The sequence below is a fragment of the Lissotriton vulgaris genome, chromosome 3_2, assembly GCF_964263255.1.
Source record: "Lissotriton vulgaris chromosome 3_2, aLisVul1.2, whole genome shotgun sequence".
Classification (NCBI taxonomy): Eukaryota; Metazoa; Chordata; class Amphibia; order Caudata; family Salamandridae; genus Lissotriton; species Lissotriton vulgaris.
This window is the reverse complement of record NC_141690.1, coordinates 208,583,563-208,607,171: the sequence shown is the minus strand read 5'-3', so window position 1 is coordinate 208,607,171 and position 23,609 is coordinate 208,583,563.

Here is a 23,609-nt window from a genome sequence, read left to right as displayed (position 1 = left end):
TTCTACTGCCGCTTTTGACCAAGATTATAAATACCTCTCTCCTTCAAGGAACCATCCCTGAAATCCTTAAATCGGTGCAGGTATCCCCCATCCTAAAGAAGCCAACGGTAGACCCCGCAGACTTAAATAATTACTGACCAATATCCAACAGCCCTACCCTGGCCAAACACCTAGAAAAAAGGAAAACACATAGACCATTTCAACCAATACCAATCCGGCTACCATGTAGGATACAGTACTGAATCATCTATGACCCACATAATAGACGATGCACTACAAATCCTAGACCAAAGAAAGCCTGCTTACTTATCTTGCTAGACCTTTCTTCGGCATTGGACACCATCAAACACGACAACCTGCTAGACCTTCTGAAACACAGAATGGGTTTATCCAGATCTGTTCTAAATTGGTTCACCTCATTCTTCCAAAACAGATCACAACAATTCAAGGTTAATCATTCCCTGTCTGAACCCGTCCCAGTCACCTTAGGAGTCCCACAAGGATCCTCCCTCTCTCTGGCACTTTTCAATTTATTCATGGAACCACACACCGAAATTCTAAACACCTCCAACATACAGTATCATATGTATGCAGATGGCACACAACTTTATTTAAAGATCTTCTCACTAGATAACATCAAATCTCTCAACACAACTCTAGGAAAAACTCAGACTTGGCTAGCCAAAAACCATCTAAAACTGAATACCCTCAAAACTGAATTCCTCCTAATCTCTCCTCCCTCCCAAGTACCCATAATTCAAGATTGGATCAAACACCTAACAGCACTCAACTGCCAACCTCTTATCGCCGACTCAGCAAAATCACTGACAGTAACTCTGGTCAGAAATCTAAACGTACAGAAACACATCAGCACTGCAACAAAAGGAGCAAACTTTCAGATGAACACATTGAGAAAACTAAAACCTTTCCTGCCTGAAAAGGGCTTCAAACTGGCAGTACAAGCTCTAGTTATCCCATGAATGGGAGTGTCTCTCTCTGCGGCCTTCCTAGATCCTCGTTGGCCAATTTAATAGCATCAATCAATGCAGCAGCTAGACTTATTCCTGGCTCCAAACGAAATGCTCACATATACCCAGGCCTAAGATACCTTAACTGGCAATCTTTCGAAGGGGAGAGGATGTAGCCTTTCGGTTAGAGCTGTTGACCTCGAAGCTGGGGAACCGGGTATGAGTCTCGGCAACAACGCTCAAAATCCTGTGATTCTGGGCAAATCACTTTAGGGCCAGATGTAGGTAAATTCAATTTATCGAGTCCTTAATAGCGATTTTTACCGAATCGCTATTAAATTGAATGTAGGTAGGAATCGCTAAAATATTAGCGATTGCTTAATATTCCTTAATAACGAATCGCTAATTGAGATTCGTTAATAAGGAATACCTAGCCATTCATTCCTATGGGCTAGGAGGCTAATAGGAATGAATGGGAAGATATTCACTATTTGTGATTGGGTATTAAAGAATCGCAAATAGCGGGAGCTATTTTAAGGGTGCCAGGGTGTCCAAAGGACACCCTTTTGCACCCCTGAAATGTGCATGTATGCACATGTGGCACACATACATGCCCTAAAGACATGGATATGTGCCACATGGCACTTTTAAAAAAGCAAAAAAGTGCTTTTTTAAAGGAAATCGCTACTTACTGCCAACTTGAAGTTGGTGATAATTAGCGATTCCGTAATGCTGAAGTGCACTTTTTAGGTTCTACTTACATTGCATTTAAGGAATCGCTATTTCTGATTCCTTAAATGCAAGAGCAAAATAAGGAATAGCAATTTTGCGTTTCCTTTATTTTGCAAGTAGGTTTCAAAGCACCTACATTGCTCTTAGCCAAATACCAGTACGTAACGCAGAAATTCTGTGAATTTCTGCGTTACCGTTCGGTATTTGGCCACCTACATCTTGCCCTTAATCTTCCTGTGCCAAAGAAAAATGAATGTGTCAGTCTGTAACGAAAGTGGTACTCATGTAAAAGCGCTCTGATACCCGATGTCTCGGGTCTAGTTCGCCCTATATAAAACTCTTTAAAAAAATTAAAAAACAAAAAATAAAAATCGCATGCATGACGCATAAAGCCATTCATCATAACACTCCCAGTTATCTGGCACAAAACTGGTACCTTCATGTGGCAACAGAGCATCCAGAAGTGCCAATAACCTTTTACTGAAACCACAAAGATTCATCAAGAAGAAAACATACAAACGAGTCTTCTCGGGGATGGCGCCCAGCATTTGGAATGCTTTGCCCCCAGGAACTAGAATGAATCCCGCTACTGCATCTTTCAAAAAAGAAGTTAAAACCCTTCTCATGGCTAAATTCACTTGAGCAAGGTTTATCGTGATTATACTATTCTTGATTTGTATGGAACTATATATTATTTACTTTATGCATATGCATCTTCTATATTGACCTTGTAAAGTGAATTGTTGTTGAAGAAGATGACAGCCGACACGTGTTTCGTCGTAAAAATGACTTTATGATGAAACACGTGTCTGCTGTCTTCTTCTTCAACAACACTTCCGATGTGACAACATATTCAAGATCATTCTTTGCATTTATACTTGTTTTACATTTGAAAGATCATTATTGATATAGAAAATGATGCTATTAATTTATTATTAAAATATACTGACAACAAAGTCAGCAGTGAAACTTATTAGTGGCTGTGCTCTGTAACTAAATAATTGATGCCTAGTAGTAAATTACGAGTGTGTAAAATATGTACATTCTTAGGTGGAGCACTCCGAGCAAAGGCAATGATAATGAATAGATTACTTCCATGTTGGCTCCCTCTACTTTACAGAGCATTCTTGCTTTGGCACAAACAGCTTACATTATTGTGTAATATATAGTACTGCGTGACCATATGGCCAAATAGAGACGTTCTTTAGCATTCCCAAATCTCTAAGAAATATGTAAAGGACATCTTTTTGAAACAGTGACTAAAGTCAACCTACTAGGCACGAGTGACTAATTAAAATTGGTTGTTCATAGACAATTCTCAACATTTTTACGATTCCCTGATTTGTTCTTCTTAACTTGTTTTAATTATATTAATGGTGATGTTGAGTGCATCTTTGTAGCTCTTTCGTTAAGGTATGTGTTTACTCGCTCTCAGTAAAGAGAAGAGGCTTTTTATACAGTGATGCACACATTCTTGCTGCACTTCTGAGCTATATACCCAGGAAAACTTCTATTGCCAGTTGGTGTAATATCTCAGTGAAACCTTTTAGTGAAGGATTCCTCTTACAGCCAGTCTAAGGCTTGTTGACTGGCTCCATTGGGTATGGAGTGTGTTACCTTTTGAGTGTTTTTGCATTCTGCAATTGGTTTCTTCCTTTTTAGGCCTCTGGCTCCTTTCTCCCTAATGTTGATTATTGTTTTGTCCTCAGAAGACCCATGGAATAACTAAATAGTTTTCCTTCGCTGTTTTTTTTTTAATATTTTATTTATTTTTGCATATTACATGAGACAATCGGAATGAATCACTTAAACATGAAAAAATGTATAATTGCAGCCATTCAATTCAGTATCCGCAATCAATATCTTGGACCATAAGACCAGATTAAGAATAACAGGACCTACATAATACAGAGAACATGCTGCATAACCTGACTGGGCAGAAAAAACATTCGTTAATTACAATTACAATGTAGAGCTAAAAAAGTGAAACATTGAAAACCAAGGAAAAAGACACAAGAAATACGAGCAATTTGGATAGATAAATAAACATGAGCGGGATTTACATTTCGGGCTATAAGTACCGCCTCACACACCCCCATATTTATAGGTTTCCTTCGCTGTTAATGCAGGTGATAAGGTATCACTTTTGGGTGAAAAACAGATGATAGTAAGCTATTTCTTTTTTGTACATAAACTTTTTTCTTCAGGTTATATGGGATTTTTACTTTTTTGTTTAATATTTTACTGGCACTTTTCTTGGGTTTTTATAAGGTGTTAAAACAAGATTCTTTTTTGGTGGGCACTAGCCACTAAGCATGCTTACTGGAAGGTTACATTTGTGAGTGTACTTTCAAAAGGCTTGCTTTCACACACTACCATAAACAGTACAGTTATTGGTATCTGTAGACAGCAACAGTAATAAAGGTAAGCATGGGTTGCTCTCTACGGAACCAATACGACAAGGGTAGTTTGATTGCATGCTACTTTTAGAGAAGCTGTATAGTTTAGGGATAGTTCAGGTATGTGGGTTTTTAAAGCACCTTGGAAGTTCTGCTCCATGTATATAAAATTGTAGAACAGTCAGAGAGTGCATATTTTACTATGCTAAGACAGTCTGTTTTGTTACTTCTCTTTTTAGATGCATTCCTTTGTCTTCCTGTTGTGTTGTACAAATATATCCAACCATTATATACCCGAAGGTGGATATAAAATCTCATTTACCACAGAAACTTGCTGACTATTTAAGTGTCCAGTCAAGTGCCATTACACCAGAAAGAGAGATTTATAGAGACCCCAATGGTGTACTTTAGGATGCTGTGTTTTTTTCCCCCAGATTGGTGTACGATGAATAAGTGTTTTGTAGTATGAGTGGGATGTTAGTGGAGTGTGTGACATAAAGAGTGTCGCACCCCCTTCCAGCAGCTCAAAGAAAATAAAAATAAAACGATAATAAACCTTAGTTTATTATCATTTTATTTTGTGCCCTGAAGTCTAGGAGGAGGGCCAGGGAGACAACAGGCAACCACGGAAGCCAAACCATCATGCAAACTTTCCATGCTCTACACGCAGGCTGCATTACAGCCTGGGTGGAAAACATGCCCAGGCTCCCAGTAGCTGGCTAAGCACCGAACCACGGTGTACAGGCCAATCACAAAGCTGCAGCAGTGTAATTGGCTCTGGGGAGTCTTGGGTACTTCCTGCTTCTGGCTCGAGCAGAGGGAGGACAGGAGGGATGACGAGAAGATACGCTGCGGCAAGGAGGTACGTTTATTTATTTTTTACTACCCTACTGTTCCCCCACCACAGATCCGTTGCAGCCGCAGAGGAGTGGTGTTTATAGTCGAAGCATTTTAAATTTATTGATGAATTTGCAAAATGTTAAAATCAAAAAATTTACCACTCAGTGTATGTAATGAAAAAAATGAAAATACATCTGTTTTGTAATAAATAATGAATAATAGATTTTTTTGTAAAGAATGGAAAAAATATATACCAAAAGAGATATAAATAAATAATATATGGGAAAGTATCATGTTGTTATAAAAATGTAGTGTGGTCTGGTTCTGTTGGATTGATTTCCTGATATAGGTAGGTAAGACAACTGTTGTAAAAATTTTGTTGTGTTTTTCCCCCCTGGTCCTATGCCTCTCATACATATCTGTAGGACATTTTGGGGAAGGTGGTCTGTACTCAAGAAGGATTTAAGAAAACCTTCAGATTATGCAGATTAACATTCTAAAACAAGTAACCCTAATACTGAAGAATTTTGAGTGACATGGTTGTGCCCACTCCAAGGTTTCATAGATGCAGCCGATTACTGCTCCAATTACTGAGCAGGAGACGTGACTAGCAATTCACTCCTTAGCGAGGGGCAAAGGGCTAAGTTTAGATGGTTTGTGCATCAAAATCTACACCAGCTCAAAGAAGCTATTGGTCGCTAAGTTGCTGAAATTGTATGAAGTGGTGAAAACCCTAGGGCACCTCCTAGCCACAACTAATGAAGCAGTGATTGCTGCGATCCTGAAGTCCGGGCAAGATCCGATGCAGTCCTTCTAAATACAGAATAAAAGATTCTAAGTAAAACACTTGCAGAAAGACACCTTCCCAGTTTGCCTGAAATAAAGCACAAAGGCCAGAATGCTTTTATTCCCATAGGAACATCGCCACTGATATTAGAAGATTTTTTTATATACTAGAGAAAGTCCCAAGGAACTGTCTTAGCTCAGCTTATCTTGCCTTAGACATTTGGACATGTCTAGCCAAGGTGCTTGCTATCTTACAAACTCTGATCTCCCACTAGTCACCCCGCAGCTGTCTCAGATCAGGGTCGAATTTTCTGATGAACACTACTAGAATCAAGAGATCTTGGTGGGGTGGAGGATCGTTCTCACACCTGGTGCCCACACTCTGGAACAGTATGGACCCGGAGCTACGATTGATTAGAAATGAACAGTCCTTTAAAAAGAAACATAAGACATGGCTGTTCCCCTAACCTTTACACAAGATAGTCTCCTTACCTGTTTTAGTGCTGGGATGCCTGTGGGTAGCCATGCACTCTATAAATCCCTAAACCTAAACCTAAACCTTGCCTGCCTTGGCATTGGACATCAATCAATTGAATGGATTAAGCTCCTCTATGCAGCACCAGCAGCAGGGACAGGTCCATATAAGGTCATTACACATTGGATGTATACAAAATAGCAAGGGGAACAAGACTGGGGTGTTCGTTGTCCCCTCTACTGTTTGTCATTGCCATAGAGCCCCTGACTGTAAAGAATAAAAACCAGTGTGTAAAGAGGAAACCCATTGGTGGTAAGAGTGTGTGCTATCTTTCTGTACAAAGATAGCATGCTGCTCTATGTCTGTGATACAGGTTCTGACCTAGAGCCGATTTAGAATGTCATGAAGGCGTTCCGAGAGGTATCTGGCATAAACGTCAACTAAAACAAATCATGTCCTACCCCTCAGACAGACTCAAATAGAATGGGAAGTTACCCTCGGGCATTGGTCCATGAAAAGCATGTTGTCCAAATACACTATCATTTGGACACCTCAAACTCGCAAGGCCTCCACCGCCGGACGCAATACCTTTGTGAAGCACCATGGCGCCGAGGATAGCCCGAAAGGTAGCGTGGTGAACTCGTAGACTTGACCGTCCCATAAGAACTGGAGAAACGACGGTGAGGAGGGAAGACCGGGACCGCTAAGTAAGCGTCTTTTAAGTCAAGCCTGACCATCCAATCGGACGGGCGCAACACATCCCGTAAAAGGTGAATTCCCTCCATCTTTAAATGGCGGTATACCAGCCATTCGTTGAAATCCTTTAAATTGATCACCGGGCGACGGCCCCCGTCGACCTTGTCGACCAAGAAGAGGTTGCTGAGGAAACCGCCCGGGTGTTCGCACGCGCAACAAATCGTCCCTTTGTGGAGGAGGGCAGCGACCTCTTCGCTCACTAAAGCTGCATCGCGCTGCGAGAAAGTAATTGGGCGAGGACGCTGAAGCTGACACAGAAGGCCATGGAACTCCAACTGGAATCCCTGAACCGTCTGCAGCACCCAGGCATCGTTGGTAAGGGAAGCCCACGCCTATATAAAAGGTTGGGTAATGAATACATCAAGACATCCTGGGATTTACCTTACACACACAGATGTTGGAGTGGGGTGAAAGAAGTGTTTCTTAGTGGCAATAACGCACTAAGCGTCTCTCTCCTATGTCAGGGTATAGACTTACACGGGGCCTGCGATGGTTCCTCAAATAACTTATCCTGCCACCTGCAAGGTTCGCCAGCTGCAGTGATTGATCCTATTTTTAGGCAGCTTTCTAACGGAAGTTACATTATGTTGAATGATCACAGCTGCTGTGGCATGTTACCAGGTTTAGCCTATCTCGTAACTGTGTCAGCCTGAATCACTTGCTGTCCACAAGTATTGATTCCACAAACTTAGACAGACCGGGAGTCGCCGTTATGACCTTCACTGAACATCTCTTCTATATGAATTGATACCTTGAGCCGAATGATAGCCATCTTTTACAAAAAACTGTGCCATTGACCTCGGCCAAAGAAACCTATGATCTGCAAGTCGCAAGGACTTCTGCAGACATACATACCCTATTAACTACAAACTGCCCTGTACATTTCTCAGAAATGTTAGGTCGTATCTTAAACATGTCTGATACTAGTATTATTGTATATGTATTTAATACAATTTTTTGGGGAATGTTAGCACCCTTTGAAGTAGTCCTAGGAATTTTTCCAAACTTCGTGCACTCTGTGTTTGGCGGACTGCCTCTCGTTTTGGGACTTGCAGCAGGGGTACTATTTTTGCCCCAATATGGCAAGCCAAATCACCAGCGATACCCAGATCACCATGGAAAACACTCTTCTTGCGATGAAGTGTCGTGAGCAAATAGTCGAAATTTTGGTATTTACTCGTTAAGTGAATTAAATACCACATGGTTTATGTCATTCAGACCAATCTGGCAAGATTGCGTCTTACCTGTTCTACGATGCCTGCTATGTAGAGAGAAATGTGTGTTAGACATCTGTCTCACACTACCATCAGTCATGCCAATGGATGTTGATGCTTTGCTGGACCCGGTAAAGGCCCATGCGCAGTGTTGTCCCCATCGACTACCAATTCTGATGACGGCATTCATTGAGATCTCACAGACGCAAAATGCGTACGGTGAGGTACGAGGGGAAAGCGGCTCACAAGTACCATCCAACTTGAACATTGCTTACGCGACCAACGCTGAAGGCGATGCTTCTCATCTTTGTGCAATTAATCTTCTTAACAAGGTAATCCAACTTTTACCTACAATGGTAGACAAATTATTTTCAAACTTAAAAGATTTGATGTTTTCTCCAAACAATACCACTGACTTTTGAATTGGCACACAGTGTTCTGAGAGACTCTGAATTCGGTCTTCATTTTTTCAAAACAATGTTTCTAACTTGGGAACTGTATTTTTTCTATGATCAAGCCTTTTGTTTTTCCAAATTTGTATTTTTATTTTTTGGGCACAAAGTAATCTGCTCATAGTAGAACTATTCATAGAGAACTGTAATTCTTTGAAAAGCTTCCAAGAGATAATATTTGACCATGTCCACATTCAAACAGTTTTATAATCTGCCATGGAATGGTCTCAACTTTTTTCTTCTGTAAATAAGAGCCATTTCATAATGTATTTTCGTGATTCATTCGGATAGCATTTCAATATGTCAAACTATATGCTTTGAATGAAACATTGCTTTAAATGCGTACAGCACAAATGCTTTTCGTGTACAACCAGTTTGAATGCATTTTTTATGTATTTTTGGGTGGGTTTTAACAAATCATGTGTAGATATGTTTTAATGTGTCTAGAACTTAGTAATGTCGTACATAATAAAGTGGAGTGGGTATTGTGTGGTGTTTAGAGCTCCGAGTGAATTTTCCCGATTCACGCCCTTATATAGGCATAGAAATCAATCCCTTATTTAGACATAGCTCATGTAGACCAAATACAGGCATGGCTACTTCCACCCGCATCAAACGTCACAACGATTTCTTAGAAAATCATCTTAAGCAGTTAGGGAACTTTCCCTTGCTTGAATATTGATTTGTCCAAGAACTTATGTACTTTTCAAAGAACAACTATTCCCTAGGGGTTCTTTCCTGACGTTATTATGCCCAACTTTACATCAATCTATGGCATTCCTAAACACCTGCAAGGTATAAATATACCTTCACTTGCTATAGCAAACTACGGTGGTTCGGAGCAGTTCGACTATCTACTTGCCCGACGCACCTTGCTACAGCAAGTGCAGAAGGAAGCTGACCCTCCAGCTGACGCACTGATCAAGAGGCTGCCTTTCTCTCGCAAAGAATCCAGCTCCAGTGTTTCCAAGCTCCCCTTGCGGGGTGTTGGGAAATCGAGTCCTGAGACAGAGATACCAGACCTCCTTCATTCTAAACCAAGGTATGGAGCTGCTTAGAACCTAGAGAAACCTTTCGTATATTCTTGGCAAAAACAACTAAACCTATGCTACACAATACTTACTTCTTCCCGTGTACTAGACTTAGGTTAGGTACGTTGGGGTAGGCGTATTTAGAAGCACCAGTTGAGCAATGTTATTTATGTATGTATTTGTACATGGCTTAGAAACCTGGAGAAGTGTGGCTCACTGGTTAGAGCGGCAGACTCTGAAGCAGAGATCAGGCCCGGGACCAGGGTTCAAGTCCCGATGCGGCACGGTTTGGGATCAATGTCAGCGGACTAAATAATTCTCGCCTCAGCGCCTACTCTAATCATGGGTCCCGCGCTGCAACTCTGGGCAATAGCTTGCTTAATCTCCACAACGGCCCCAACAACACTGGGATGCCTGGCTTCACCTTGGGGGTGCCCAGGAGGGGCATCTCATAATAATAATAATAATTATACAGATTCTTGTATAGTGCGAACAGCTACCTCACAAGGAGGTGTCCCGGCGCTGAAAAGAAACTACAACAGCAGAGTGGATTACAAGGTGAAATTCTTAGGCTTTCTGCAAAAAGAGCCAAGTCTTTAGGAGTTTCTTAAAACTAGCTTCTGACGTGGCAGATTGGATGGCAGAGGGGAGGGAGTTCCAGAGTTTCGCCGTGCCAACAGAGAAAGACCAGCGCCAAGTCTAGCTTTCCTAACTCGTGGGACAGCTAGTTGATGTTGATGCTTTGCTGGACCCGGTAAAGGCCCATGCGCAGTGTTGTCCCCATCGACTACCAATTCTGATGACGGCATTCATTGAGATCTCACAGGCGCGAAATGCGTACGGTGAGGTACGAGGGGAAAGCGGCTCACAAGTACCATCCAACTTGAACATTGCTTACGCGACCAACGCTGAAGGCGATGCTTCTCATCTTTGTGCAATTAATCTTCTTAACAAGGTAATCCAACTTTTACCTACAATGGTAGACAAATTATTTTCAAACTTAAAAGATTTGATGTTTTCTCCAAACAATACCACTGACTTTTGAATTGGCACACAGTGTTCTGAGAGACTCTGAATTCGGTCTTCATTTTTTCAAAACAATGTTTCTAACTTGGGAACTGTATTTTTTCTATGATCAAGCCTTTTGTTTTTCCAAATTTGTATTTTTATTTTTTGGGCACAAAGTAATCTGCTCATAGTAGAACTATTCATAGAGAACTGTAATTCTTTGAAAAGCTTCCAAGAGATAATATTTGACCATGTCCACATTCAAACAGTTTTATAATCTGCCATGGAATGGTCTCAACTTTTTTCTTCTGTAAATAAGAGCCATTTCATAATGTATTTTCGTGATTCATTCGGATAGCATTTCAATATGTCAAACTATATGCTTTGAATGAAACATTGCTTTAAATGCGTACAGCACAAATGCTTTTCGTGTACAACCAGTTTGAATGCATTTTTTATGTATTTTTGGGTGGGTTTTAACAAATCATGTGTAGATATGTTTTAATGTGTCTAGAACTTAGTAATGTCGTACATAATAAAGTGGAGTGGGTATTGTGTGGTGTTTAGAGCTCCGAGTGAATTTTCCCGATTCACGCCCTTATATAGGCATAGAAATCAATCCCTTATTTAGACATAGCTCATGTAGACCAAATGCAGGCATGGCTACTTCCACCCGCATCAAACGTCACAACGATTTCTTAGAAAATCATCTTAAGCAGTTAGGGAACTTTCCCTTGCTTGAATATTGATTTGTCCAAGAACTTATGTACTTTTCAAAGAACAACTATTCCCTAGGGGTTCTTTCCTGACGTTATTATGCCCAACTTTACATCAATCTATGGCATTCCTAAACACCTGCAAGGTATAAATATACCTTCACTTGCTATAGCAAACTACGGTGGTTCGGAGCAGTTCGACTATCTACTTGCCCGACGCACCTTGCTACAGCAAGTGCAGAAGGAAGCTGACCCTCCAGCTGACGCACTGATCAAGAGGCTGCCTTTCTCTCGCAAAGAATCCAGCTCCAGTGTTTCCAAGCTCCCCTTGCGGGGTGTTGGGAAATCGAGTCCTGAGACAGAGATACCAGACCTCCTTCATTCTAAACCAAGGTATGGAGCTGCTTAGAACCTAGAGAAACCTTTCGTATATTCTTGGCAAAAACAACTAAACCTATGCTACACAATACTTACTTCTTCCCGTGTACTAGACTTAGGTTAGGTACGTTGGGGTAGGCGTATTTAGAAGCACCAGTTGAGCAATGTTATTTATGTATGTATTTGTACATGGCTTAGAAACCTGGAGAAGTGTGGCTCACTGGTTAGAGCGGCAGACTCTGAAGCAGAGATCAGGCCCGGGACCAGGGTTCAAGTCCCGATGCGGCACGGTTTGGGATCAATGTCAGCGGACTAAATAATTCTCGCCTCAGCGCCTACTCTAATCATGGGTCCCGCGCTGCAACTCTGGGCAATAGCTTGCTTAATCTCCACAACGGCCCCAACAACACTGGGATGCCTGGCTTCACCTTGGGGGTGCCCAGGAGGGGCATCTCATAATAATAATAATAATTATACAGATTCTTGTATAGTGCGAACAGCTACCTCACAAGGAGGTGTCCCGGCGCTGAAAAGAAACTACAACAGCAGAGTGTATTACAAGGTGAAATTCTTAGGCTTTCTGCAAAAAGAGCCAAGTCTTTAGGAGTTTCTTAAAACTAGCTTCTGACGTGGCAGATTGGATGGCAGAGGGGAGGGAGTTCCAGAGTTTCGCCGTGCCAACAGAGAAAGACCAGCGCCAAGTCTAGCTTTCCTAACTCGTGGGACAGCTAGTTGAAGCCGGGAGTTAGATCGCAGGTGTCTCTCTTGATGGTAACGGGGAAGTCAGAGTTTTAGATAGTTGGGACATGTCCCTTTTTGTGCTCCAAACGCCAGGGTGAGAGCTTTGAATTTTATTCTGCTCGTCACTGGAAGCCAGTGCATCTCGTGCAGATGCGGAGAGATATGATGTTTAAACGGAATGTGCTTTATCAATCTTGCAGCCGCATTCTGCATGCTCTGCAGGCGTTGCACCAGATATTTCGGCAGACCAAGGTAAAGGCCATTTGAGTAATCCAGTCTGGATGTGACTGTCGCATGGACGACCATTTTCCGAAAATCAATTGGTAGAAGGGAGAGAAATTTTCGGAGGTTTCGGAGTTCTTGGTGGCATCCTGTAGTGACTTGTTGTATGTGAGAGGAGAAGGAGAGAGTCTCGTCCCACCTTACACCCAGATTTTTTGCATTAGTTCCAGGGGTTGGTGCTGGACCCATTTCGGAGGGCCACCACAGATCTGGGGGAGGATGAGCACTTTTTCCAAAGAATAGTACCTCAGTTTTGCTTACGTTCAATTTTAATTTGTTAGTGTTCATCCAGCTGGTTACATCTCTAAGACAGCCTTTTATTTTGCTAAAAGCTGCTTCTGACACCTCCGCGTAGGGGAAGACTAATTGCGTATCATCTGCATACAAAATCGCCTTGACCCCCCATTTGGCAATTAAGGTGAAGAGTGGGGCCAGATAGACATTAAAAAGTAGCGGGCTAAGTGCAGACCCTTGCGGGACACCACACCACAGCCGTTTTGGTTTGGAGGAGAAGGCACCCAGTGCCACTTTCTGAGAGCGGTTTGTAAGATAGGAGTGCATCCAGCTCAGTGCCTTGTCTTCCAGACCTATGTCCTTCAACCTAAGCAGCATTCTGCCATGATCCACAGTATCAAAGGCGGCAGATAGATCCAGGAGCACCAGCATGGCTGATGCTCCTGAATCTAGAGACCACCTGATCGACTCAGCAACCTCGATGAGGGCAGTCTCAGTGCTGGAGCCAGCCCTGAAACCTGACTGTGTTTCGTGTAGTATACCTCTATTTTCGATAAAATTGTTAAGTTGGCGTTGAATTAGTTTTTCGAGCATTTTACCTGGGGCTGCTAATAGGGAGATGGGGCGGAGATTGCTCAGGTCATCGGGGGCACCATTGGGTTTTTTTTTCAAAGGGAGAAGAGTGGCATGTTTCCAGCAATCAGGGAACGTGCCAGTCTCAATGGACATGTTTCAGATATGTAGGAGTGGTGCCACAATTGCCTCCGACATCATTTTCCAGAGTTTGGGTGGACAGGGATCTTCAGGAGCGCCTGATTTGCATTTTTGTAATTCTTTCAGTGCTTCCTCGTGGGCGATAGAGTGGAAAAAGTTAGGAGAGGGGTAGGCAACTCAGTATTGTCGTGGTCCGCCATAGCTGTCGGCTCGGGGTGGGGGGGGTAAAGGAGTCATAAACCTACATGATTTTTTTGTCGAAGAAATCAGAGATATCTTCACTAAGTTTAGAGGAGGGGGTGATTTCTGTTTCGATAGCCTTAGGTTTGAAAAAGGTTTGAACTATTTTAAAAATTTCTTTACTAGGTTGTTCCGCTTGCTGAATAGAGGATACGATGAACAGTTTTTTGGCTTTTTTTATGGATTGATGCAGGCTGTGTAGGGCTTTTTTTGTAACAGATTTTTGCTGAATCAGAGTAGTTTGTCCGCCACTGGCGTTCTAATCTTTTGCATTTGCTTTTTTCAGCCATCAGTTCTATGCAGAACCAGGGAGCCGACGGGGATTCTCTTCGTGATGTGGCTACTTTAGGAGGAGCAATAGAATCTACTGTACTACTTATCCAGTGATTCAGTAGCAGCGCATCGGAGTTCACGTCTGATGATAGTAGTGGGGGTGGCGGCTGCGAGAGCGGGACATAAAGTCTCCACTGATAATTTATCCCATTTCCTCCGCACATAAGAGCGTTTTCCTGTTGTTTGAGAGGGGGAAGAGAATGAGATTAAGAAAGGGACTAGGAAATGATCCGTCCATAACAATGGCATCGGGGGTTTAGCTGAAGTGTCCAATATGTTAGAGAAAATGAGGTCTAGCAAATGGCCTGCCTGGTGCGTAGGACCAGGAGTGAATAGGATTAAATTGGCCGATTGTAGCGTATTAATAAGTTGGGAGGCCAGAAGACAGTCAGGTCTGTCTGCATGAACATTAAAGTCGTCGACTACAATGTAGTGTGGGTGAGAAAGAGTACTTTGGACTATAAAGTCCATAAGTTCATGGGTGTGGGTCGGAGAACAGTCCGGGGGTCTGTATATGATCAGGCCAGCTAAGGACGTTTGAGCGTTGATTTGAAGGCAGAAGTGTAGCCCCTCTATGCCAGAAAGGGTAGTTGGTGTTGAAGAGGACAGGGTATATTTATCTTTAAAGATAATAGCCAGGAAGGGTTCCGCAGCGTTATACAGCGCCAGGACGCCCCGAGGTTGAGCCAGGTATCCTTTACCTGAGCTAAGGCGATTGAGTGAAGTTTGCATATTGGGCTTTAAAAACTGTATGATAGCCAGCTCAGTAACAGAGATCATACATTAGGAAGAGCTCTCTGTAAGCTAAGCTAGTAGGCGATGTTCCATATTTCCTTATTGTAGGAAAGTGGAGTATTATGTAGTGAGGCTGGTTAGGCTTCACTTTGTAATACTCTCACAATACCCCAAAGGTGGTCATTGGAGCCACAATAATCCTTAGCTAAGTCCTGGTAGAGTGGCAAAGAGCAGTTAGGCTCTACTAGAGGAGCATTTCAGATTTCCAACATGGATGATTAGTAATTGACACTACTCGAAAGAAATCCAACACCAATTTATAAAAATAAAGCCGATTTTTATATAAATGCAAACTCTGAAACAAAGTCAATCAGATGAGTATAACCAGAATTATGGATTTTAGACGCAAAATTAAATCAGTGGAAATTATACTTCAAAACTTAGGTCAAGTTGCATGGAACCCAAGGAGGGTTAAGGTGATGCGGGTTCCCGGTCAAGCCACAACAGTCAGTTTGATTTTAACTGGCTCGAGAAGCCCGTGCTCAGAGTTGTTATGGCTGTTCATGGTGCTGAAGCTGGAGTGGCGGGGGAGCTGGTATTACCATGTAGAGGGTGCTGGTGAAGAAACAGATGCGAAAGGTGACAACAGAGCCACTGCTTGCTTCAGATTAAGGTGTTGTGGTGTTCCCTCGTGTTGCAGCGTCGAGCAAAGGTTGTAGTTGCCGGACTGGCCACCAACAAGCCTAGGCAGCGATAAGGTCAGCATGACAATATTATGACGTTCGGAGGTCCGCGGGGAAAGGGTAGCTGTCTGAAAATTGCTGGAGGTCAGGACTACATTTCCCACAATGCACCAGACCTACTTTTGGGCGATCCTTCGGTGGGCCTGATGGCCATTGATTCTTGGGTTCTGGTACGTAGTTTTTCCTCTGCTGACTGCAGGATACTAGTGCCACTAGTGCAGGGGAGACTGGAGTTGCCTTTGGCTCTCAAAGAGGTCCCTCTATCTGGGGAAACTGGTCTTTGGTCGGGATGAGTCACAGTCGTGCAGTTCCAGGAAGTTTCCACAGGTGCAGGGTATCACGCCTTTGGTTTGTGCAACACCTGTTGTCGCAGACTTGGGTCTCTTCTATGTCCGCTGTTGAAAGTCAGATCAGAACTGAGTTTCCGGTGTCAGAGCTGCCCCTTAAATCCTAGATTTAGGGCCTTGGGGGTGTGGATGCAAGTGGCCAATGGGCTACTAGCTCCAGTGGGGAATCCGGCCCTGATGAGACCACATCTGTGGGTGTCTGTCACATTTCCTACCCAGAACCCTTTATTGTGCCTCTTTTAAAAATGTCAGAACACTTCATTAGTTCAATAGACCAGGTAGCCCACCCTAGAGGAGTGGCTAGCTTTCTGGGGATGTTCACCTCTTGACTACATAATTTCCCCACCTGCATGGGTGCAAAAGCGCCTGGGCACCGGGACGGTTTTTCATTCCTTTGGAAGGCAGCCTAGATGCATATCAGAGGTGCTGAAGACTTTGTAGCTCACCACCTTGATGAGCCACTTCACTAACCATCTTGTCAGGGAAGGAAGAATCACCTCCTTTCCATCCAGGCAATTTATTCTGACTCCTGTGAGAGTTCACACCTCTTGATAAGGTTTCAGATTCCTTCTTGGTGGCAGCAGCTGTGTGTTGCCAGCCAGAGCACAGTAAAGGCTGCAGCAACCAGGTGGACAACCTCTAAGGTAGCCAGCTGGGTGCATGCCACATCGCTTCTGGCTTGAGAATCATTTCAGGGGTGAGGAGGCACATTGTTTGATACCAAACATGACCTATTTTGGTGGTAACATAAAGGAGCTGCCAACCTCAAGGATGCTCTAGTGCCAGCCCATTTTATCCTATGGACCACTGGGACATATAAGCTTGCACTTATATGTCCTCACCTTTAAAATAATGCAATCTACCTCCTGGGCTCAGGAGGCCTTCCGTTGGGGTGACTGACATATATTAAAAATAGTGCTTTGACCTTGCCACACATGGTGAGGACAGAGTCGGGTTTGAACAGTTTGCACTGCTCCTGCTGACTGCAATGGCAGGACTGCTGTCATGTGTTTACTTGGGCCACTCAGGGTGGCACAAAGTTCTTCAGGCCCTCGTGACTCCTTTAAATCTCATGTCCTGGGTACCACTGGTACCATAAACCAGGCACTTATAAGGGGGCTAAAGTCCTTGCAAATTGGGGTTACCAATTCACATGTATCAGTTTTAAGGAGAGAGCGCAGTCACTGGGGTCTGGGCAGCAGGACTCAGTGCACTTTTAGAGTCATAACCATCCACACTGGAGAAAAAAGGCTTGGTTGGGGACCATTCAAAAAGGGCACTTTCCTACACTAGTCATGTGTATCATCTCTCCTCTATGAGGTAGACTAACCTGCCACCAAGTCCCCCACAAATGACCCAAAAGCTACTTCATAACTGGTAACTCTGAACCATTTCCACTTCTGTACTTGCATTAGGATGTTTACATGAAATCGGGCCTGGTTTGCACCATGCAGCTCACTGAGCTTGCTACCATTAGCAGAGTAGCCAAGTGCATTGGTCACATGAAAGCTCAACCCAGTGACCAAATAATCAAGGTCAAAATGGTTAGCTGCCAGCACATCTAGACTAGAATGGATAGTTGACGGGAATAGGGAAGTTTAGTTCAGCGTAAGTGGAACTGGGATGAGGGAAGTACTGCAGCACTCCCACAAACCTTGAAAATAATTATATTAAAAATGAACAAGGGCCACTGTTTTCAAAGGCAGCCTGCCACATATCCCTATTCCACTAGTGAGGTGACTTTATTGGATAGCAACCCCGCTCTATGAATTGTTCCAGCATCATTGGTCCAGTTCCTCTTGCCCTCCAGGGCTGCAACGACGTGACAAGAATGTCACGCTTTAGCCCGCCCAAATGACCACAGGACACGGAGCTCAACAGGGGCAACCTTCTTTATTCCCTGCCAGGAAGTTACTGGCTCACAAACTAATTGCTCCTCCCTTTCCTGTCCGTGTTTCCTCCTCCTCATTGCCTGACCTGTCTCGCTGGACAGTCAGGCATAACGACACGACATCTCCCCCTTTTGTTCAAAGAAGTGGTGCTACATTTCTTCGACGAGTCGCCGTGGTTTCCTCACCAGGCGTTTGGGGCGAGTCTCTCTCTCTGGCGTGTGTCGGCGTCGCTCAGGACTATTGGCCATTCTTGGCTGTTGATAATGGTGAATCTCTGCGTTGTCGTTTTGACCGGTAGAGTCACTTGACGTGTGGCCTGAGGATGATTCATGCCTGTTCACTGGATAGTGTCTTTTGAAGTGAGATATGTTTCTCGTTATTTGCTTGTGATCAGCTTTGGCTGTAATCATGGTTCCTTTCCTCTTGTGGACTCGTAAAGGAAGGTTCAGGTATCGGCTGTCTGCTTTTGTTCGCCGGTCTCCTCTCACTAAGACCCAGTCGCCTTCGCGGATGTCAGCTTCTTTGGCGTGCCGGCGACTGTCTGCATAGGACTTCATTTTCTGTTTCTTTTCCCTGTCAATGTCGACTAGTGTTTCATGGTCCACAGTGACGGTCCTTGATTGAGGCGTGGTGTTTACCATGGGCACTCTTGTTCTCGGTGTCCTTCCCAACATTATTGTGGCGGGGCACTGATTCGTGGTGTTGTGGGGAGTGGTCCGGTAGGCTCTTAGCACTTCGTTCAAAGTTTGTTGGACATCTCGGCGTGTTATCTCTGCTTGTTGGATGGCTTTCTTTAATGTGCCCATAAACCTCTCTACCATGCCATTGGCTTGTGGCCACAGTGGAGTTATCTTGTGATGTTTGAAGTCGAGATGCTTCGCAAACTCCGCGAACTCATGGCCATTGAACGGAGGCCCGTTGTCAGACTTGACTCTTGCGGGGACGCCCCATGCTGCAAAGATGTCGTCCAGCACGGGAATGACAGCAGTTGCTCTGGTGGATGCTATCATGTGTGCGAAGGGAAATCTTGAATATTCATCCTTGACAACCATGATGTATTGTCCAGACTGGAGCGGTCCAAAGAAGTCGACCGCTACTTGCTTCCACACCTCATCTGGCAGTTCGGACATTTGAAGAGGTGCTGGTGATTCTTCACGACTCACTAGTTGGCACGTCATGCAGTCTTTTAGAGTTGTCTCTACCATGGAGTCAAGAGAGGGGAACCAGACTCGTTCTCTCAGAGTCTTCTTTGTGGCGTTCAGGCCTCTGTGTCCTTCGTGGGCTAGATTAATGATGCCTTGTCGCAGGTTGTGAGGAATCACGATCCTCCCCCCTCGCAAAAGAAGGCCGTTATCACTGATGGACAGTTCCTCACGAACGCGGTGGAACGCTGTGAGGTCGTGCAGGGGAGGATCCGGTCCAGGCGCGGTGTTCAGTGCGTTTCGCCAGGAGTTGTTGCGCACGTGGGTCATGACAGTCTGAATCAGCGGGTCAGAAGCAGATGCATTTTGGATGGTTTCCAGGGGAACTGCAGGGGGACACGCTGCATCGATGACGAAATGGATGTAATCGTCTGCAAGAGATTCAGGTTTCGTGGCACTCGGCAACGGGTGGCGGGACATATAATCCGCAGGGTTCTCAGCTTTGCCTGGTTTGTGAACAATCGTGTACACATAGTCCTGGAGTCTCAAACCCCAGCGTTCGATGCGGGGTGGCATCTTAGCGTTGGGATTGCCAAAGATCGTGAGGAGGGCTTGATGATCAGTGATAATGGTAAAATGTTTTCCATATACAAACAGGTGAAAGTGTTTGCACGCCCACACCACAGCCAAGCTTTCCTTCTCCGGTTGGGAGTATGCTCTTTCCGTGTCCGTGAGGCTGCGACTCGCATAGGCAATGATGTGCCGTTGATCAGAGTGTTCACGGTATTGGGCGAGAATGGCCCCCAGACCCACCGGACTGGCGTCAACAGTGATCTCCGTCCTTTTGTTTGTGTCAAAGTACGCTAGGTTAGTTGCAGACCCAACAGCTTGTTTTATTTCTGCGAAGGCTTTGGCGCACGCTCGTGACCACTCAAAGGGTTGTCCTTGATGTGTCAGTTCTCGGAGCGGGTAGCTGATGGTAGCGTAGTCGCGGATGTATCGCGCGCAGTAGCTCGCCATCCCCAGGAAGGAGCGGAGGTCACTTACATCATTGGGTGTCGGAGTGTCAGCAAGTGCGATGACCTTGTCGGGGTCCGGTGTCATGCCTTCACTTGAAAAGGTATGGCCATAGAATTTGAGGGTGCTTTTGTGAAATTCGCACTTCTCGGCATTCAGTGTCAGGTTTGCCTGCAGTAGCGCGTGGCACACTCTATCCAGCGCGGTGTCATGTTCAACTTGATCTTTGCCGAAGACCAGCAGGTCATCGCTGTAATTGAAGGAATTCGGGATCCCTTGTATGACCTTTCGGATGGTTTCCTGAAAGATTTCGGCGGCTGATGAAATGCCGAAGTTCAGGCGCTTGTATCGGAATAAGCCTTGATGCGTGGTAAATGTCGTGATATAGCGTGATTGTTCATGGAGCTCTAGTTGGTGGTAACCTTTATTCAGGTCAAGTTTGGAGAAGATGGTGGCTCCATTCAGTTTTGTAATCATATCACTGATATGAGGTCCTGGGTGGCGCTCCCGTTTGATGGCAGTGTTAGGCGCTCTCATGTCCACGCATAGCCGGACTTTGTTGTCTTGTCCTTTCTTCGGGACCACCACGACCGGTGATACCCAAGGGGTGGGTCCAGACGTGCGTTCTATGATGTCTGATTGTAAAAGGTCTTGTAGCTCGTCATCAACGGCTTGTTGCAAATGGAAGGGCACCTTCCTGTGATGCTGGGCAACAGGTGTGATGTTTTCGTTGATGTGGAGCTTTACTTTGAAATGGTTCAGTTTGCCTAGACCTTTGAAAAGTTTCGGGAATTTTGCCACGATGTCAGGGGCATCTTCCGTCATGTATAGCAGCTCCACCAGCTTCAGTCGTTCCGCTGTTGGCAGACTGAGCAAGCAGTCGGCAAAGTCGGGTCCTTCCACGACGTGGACATATGCAGGAATTTTCCTGTTCTTGAAAGTCAGTGTGGTATGAAACCGGCCAAGGCACGGCAGTGGTTTCCGGCACATCCATGTGAAGATGCGGACTGCCGCTGGCTCTAGTTTGGGTTGGTTCTTCATTTTCTGGTATTCTAGCGCACATATATAATTCAACGAAGCGCCTGAGTCCAGGACAAATTTCGCTGGATGGTCTCCTATCAGAATGTCAAGTTTTGGATATCGTTTGAGCCGATCTGGGTCAGCCACCATGCATATGTATTCGTCACTGTCCTGCATTGTTGTTGATGAGTCAAACACTCTACAGACATATTCATCACTGTCTTGTGACACTGTGGTGAGTGCCGATGAGCTGTTGGATGAAGAGCGGTGAGCCCGTGATCTCGTGGAGTGATGACGAAAACGAGGCGCACTTGTGGATCGGCTGTGACGTTGGTGAGAATATGCCGAGCGGGTACTAGAACCTGAGGAGTCTGACGAGTGGCTCTCTCTTCTCTTTACGGCACAAGCATGGTGCCGGGTGTCAGATCGTGGAGTGGGTGACCTTCGGGCAGATTGCCTGGCTTGGCAGGCTATCTCAAAGTGATTGTCTTTTCCGCATCGGTGACATCGTTGGCCGATGGCCGGACACTGCCCTGAGTGGGGGTAGTCTTGACCGCATCGATAACAGGCAGGTGCAGGTTTGGTGTGTTTGGTATGTCGTGAGTCTCGGCGGGGTGGTGATTTCCGAGAGCTGCGGTGATGCTTGCTTGTCCTATGCGCACCCGACCCTGGGCGGATGTTTGCGCGCGACTGTATTCGAAAAACCTGTTCTTTGTGGTCTTTGTCTTTGTGTTCAGGCTTGTGTGTTTCCATCCTCTTAGCATGATCCTCTGCTTGGTCGTTAATCCTTGTAAGTTCTTTGATTTGTTCTAGTGTGTAGGACTTCTTTAGGAGGCGTCTGCGTAGCGATTCTGAGCGGCAACCGTCGATGATTCTGAGCCGTAATGCGTCTTCCGTCTTGAAGTTTTCGAAGTCACAGTGACGCGTCATCCTTTTGATGCGTGTGATAAAATCACCCATGCACTCTCCTTTCTCCTGAGACGCTAGATTGAACACGTAGCGTTCGTAATCGACATTGTGCTTGTGCAGGAATCGCCGATCAAGGGCAGCCTTCACTTCGTCATAAGTGGCTGTGGCAACGTTGGGCATTTCTTTGATTATTTGTGCTATTTCTTGGCCAGCAAGGTTTCGTAACGCAACCAGCTTGCGCTTAGAGTCTTGTACAAGAGACCCTTCCATGTAATCCTCAAAATCCTCACTCCAGGTTTTCCATGCAGGGCCCATGGTGTTGCCAGGCGTCAGCACCAGCGGCTGTGGTTGGCGCATGAAAGGTGCTCCTATGGACGCTACTTGAGGCACCGCCGTTGTGGTGGGTTGCGTGGGTTCACCTCCGGTCGAGGACGTGCTTTGAGCATCGGTATTAGACATGGTAGTTCTGTGTAGTAGGTATTTGTACTTATTGTCAGCAGTATTCGATTGTTCTTGTATTCTTTGGTAGTGCTTGCAAGTGTTTCAGCTTATATTTGTCTTCTGCTGCTCCTGCGTGGTGTATTTGGCTTTATTCCCGCCTTTTCAGGTGCTCGGGTCACTTGCCTGACTTTAAAATGGCCGCCGTGTGGGACGTGTGGGTCTATTGAGGGCCGGCGCCTGACTTCAACATGGCCGCCATATTCCCCTGCTCTCGGCAGTCTCAGACGCACGTGTGGACCCGCTCTGGCTTGTCTAGCGGTCGCGTGTGCTGGGAGACTCACCCTCGCAGTCTTCAGGCCTCGAAGGGGTGCAGGGACATCGCGCTCACCTCGGCGCCGCTCGACTGGCTCTCCACTTCTCGCGGTCCTCAGGCCTCGGAGGGGCAGGTACTCGCGCACCCCCAGCGCCGCTTGGCAGGCTCTCTACTTCTCCACGGCTGGGCACTATCACGCAGGTGCACCCTCGCGTGCTCTTTCCTTCTCCGCTCGTCCGTGAGCCAGGATCCGACGCAGGCGTCGGTATTCTGCACGCTCTTTCTGGCGCTGCTGGCTGGTCGTTGGGGCCGGTGCTCGGCTGGGCTGCGCGACGTTGTGTGTGGGTTTTTGGCTCATCCCATCCTCGTCGCCATTGTCACGCTTTAGCCCACCCAAATGACCACAGGACACGGAGCTCAGCAGGGGCAACCTTCTTTATTCCCTGCCAGGAAGTTACTGGCTCACAAACTAATTGCTCCTCCCTTTCCTGTCCGTGTTTCCTCCTCCTCATTGCCTGACCTGTCTCGCTGGACAGTCAGGCATAACGACACGACAAAGAACACGCTTGATTCTCGTTCCTCCACTCACATCATCCACATCTACACCTCCATTCCTTCCTTCACTGCCTCCTTGCTCACTCCCAATGGTATAGTATGGCAGCCAACCTGTTGAGGTCTCTGTGTCTTAGGAAGAAGTGGGGGCGAAGATGGTGGGCTATTGTAAATTGGTGAGCAGGAGAATACTGACAGA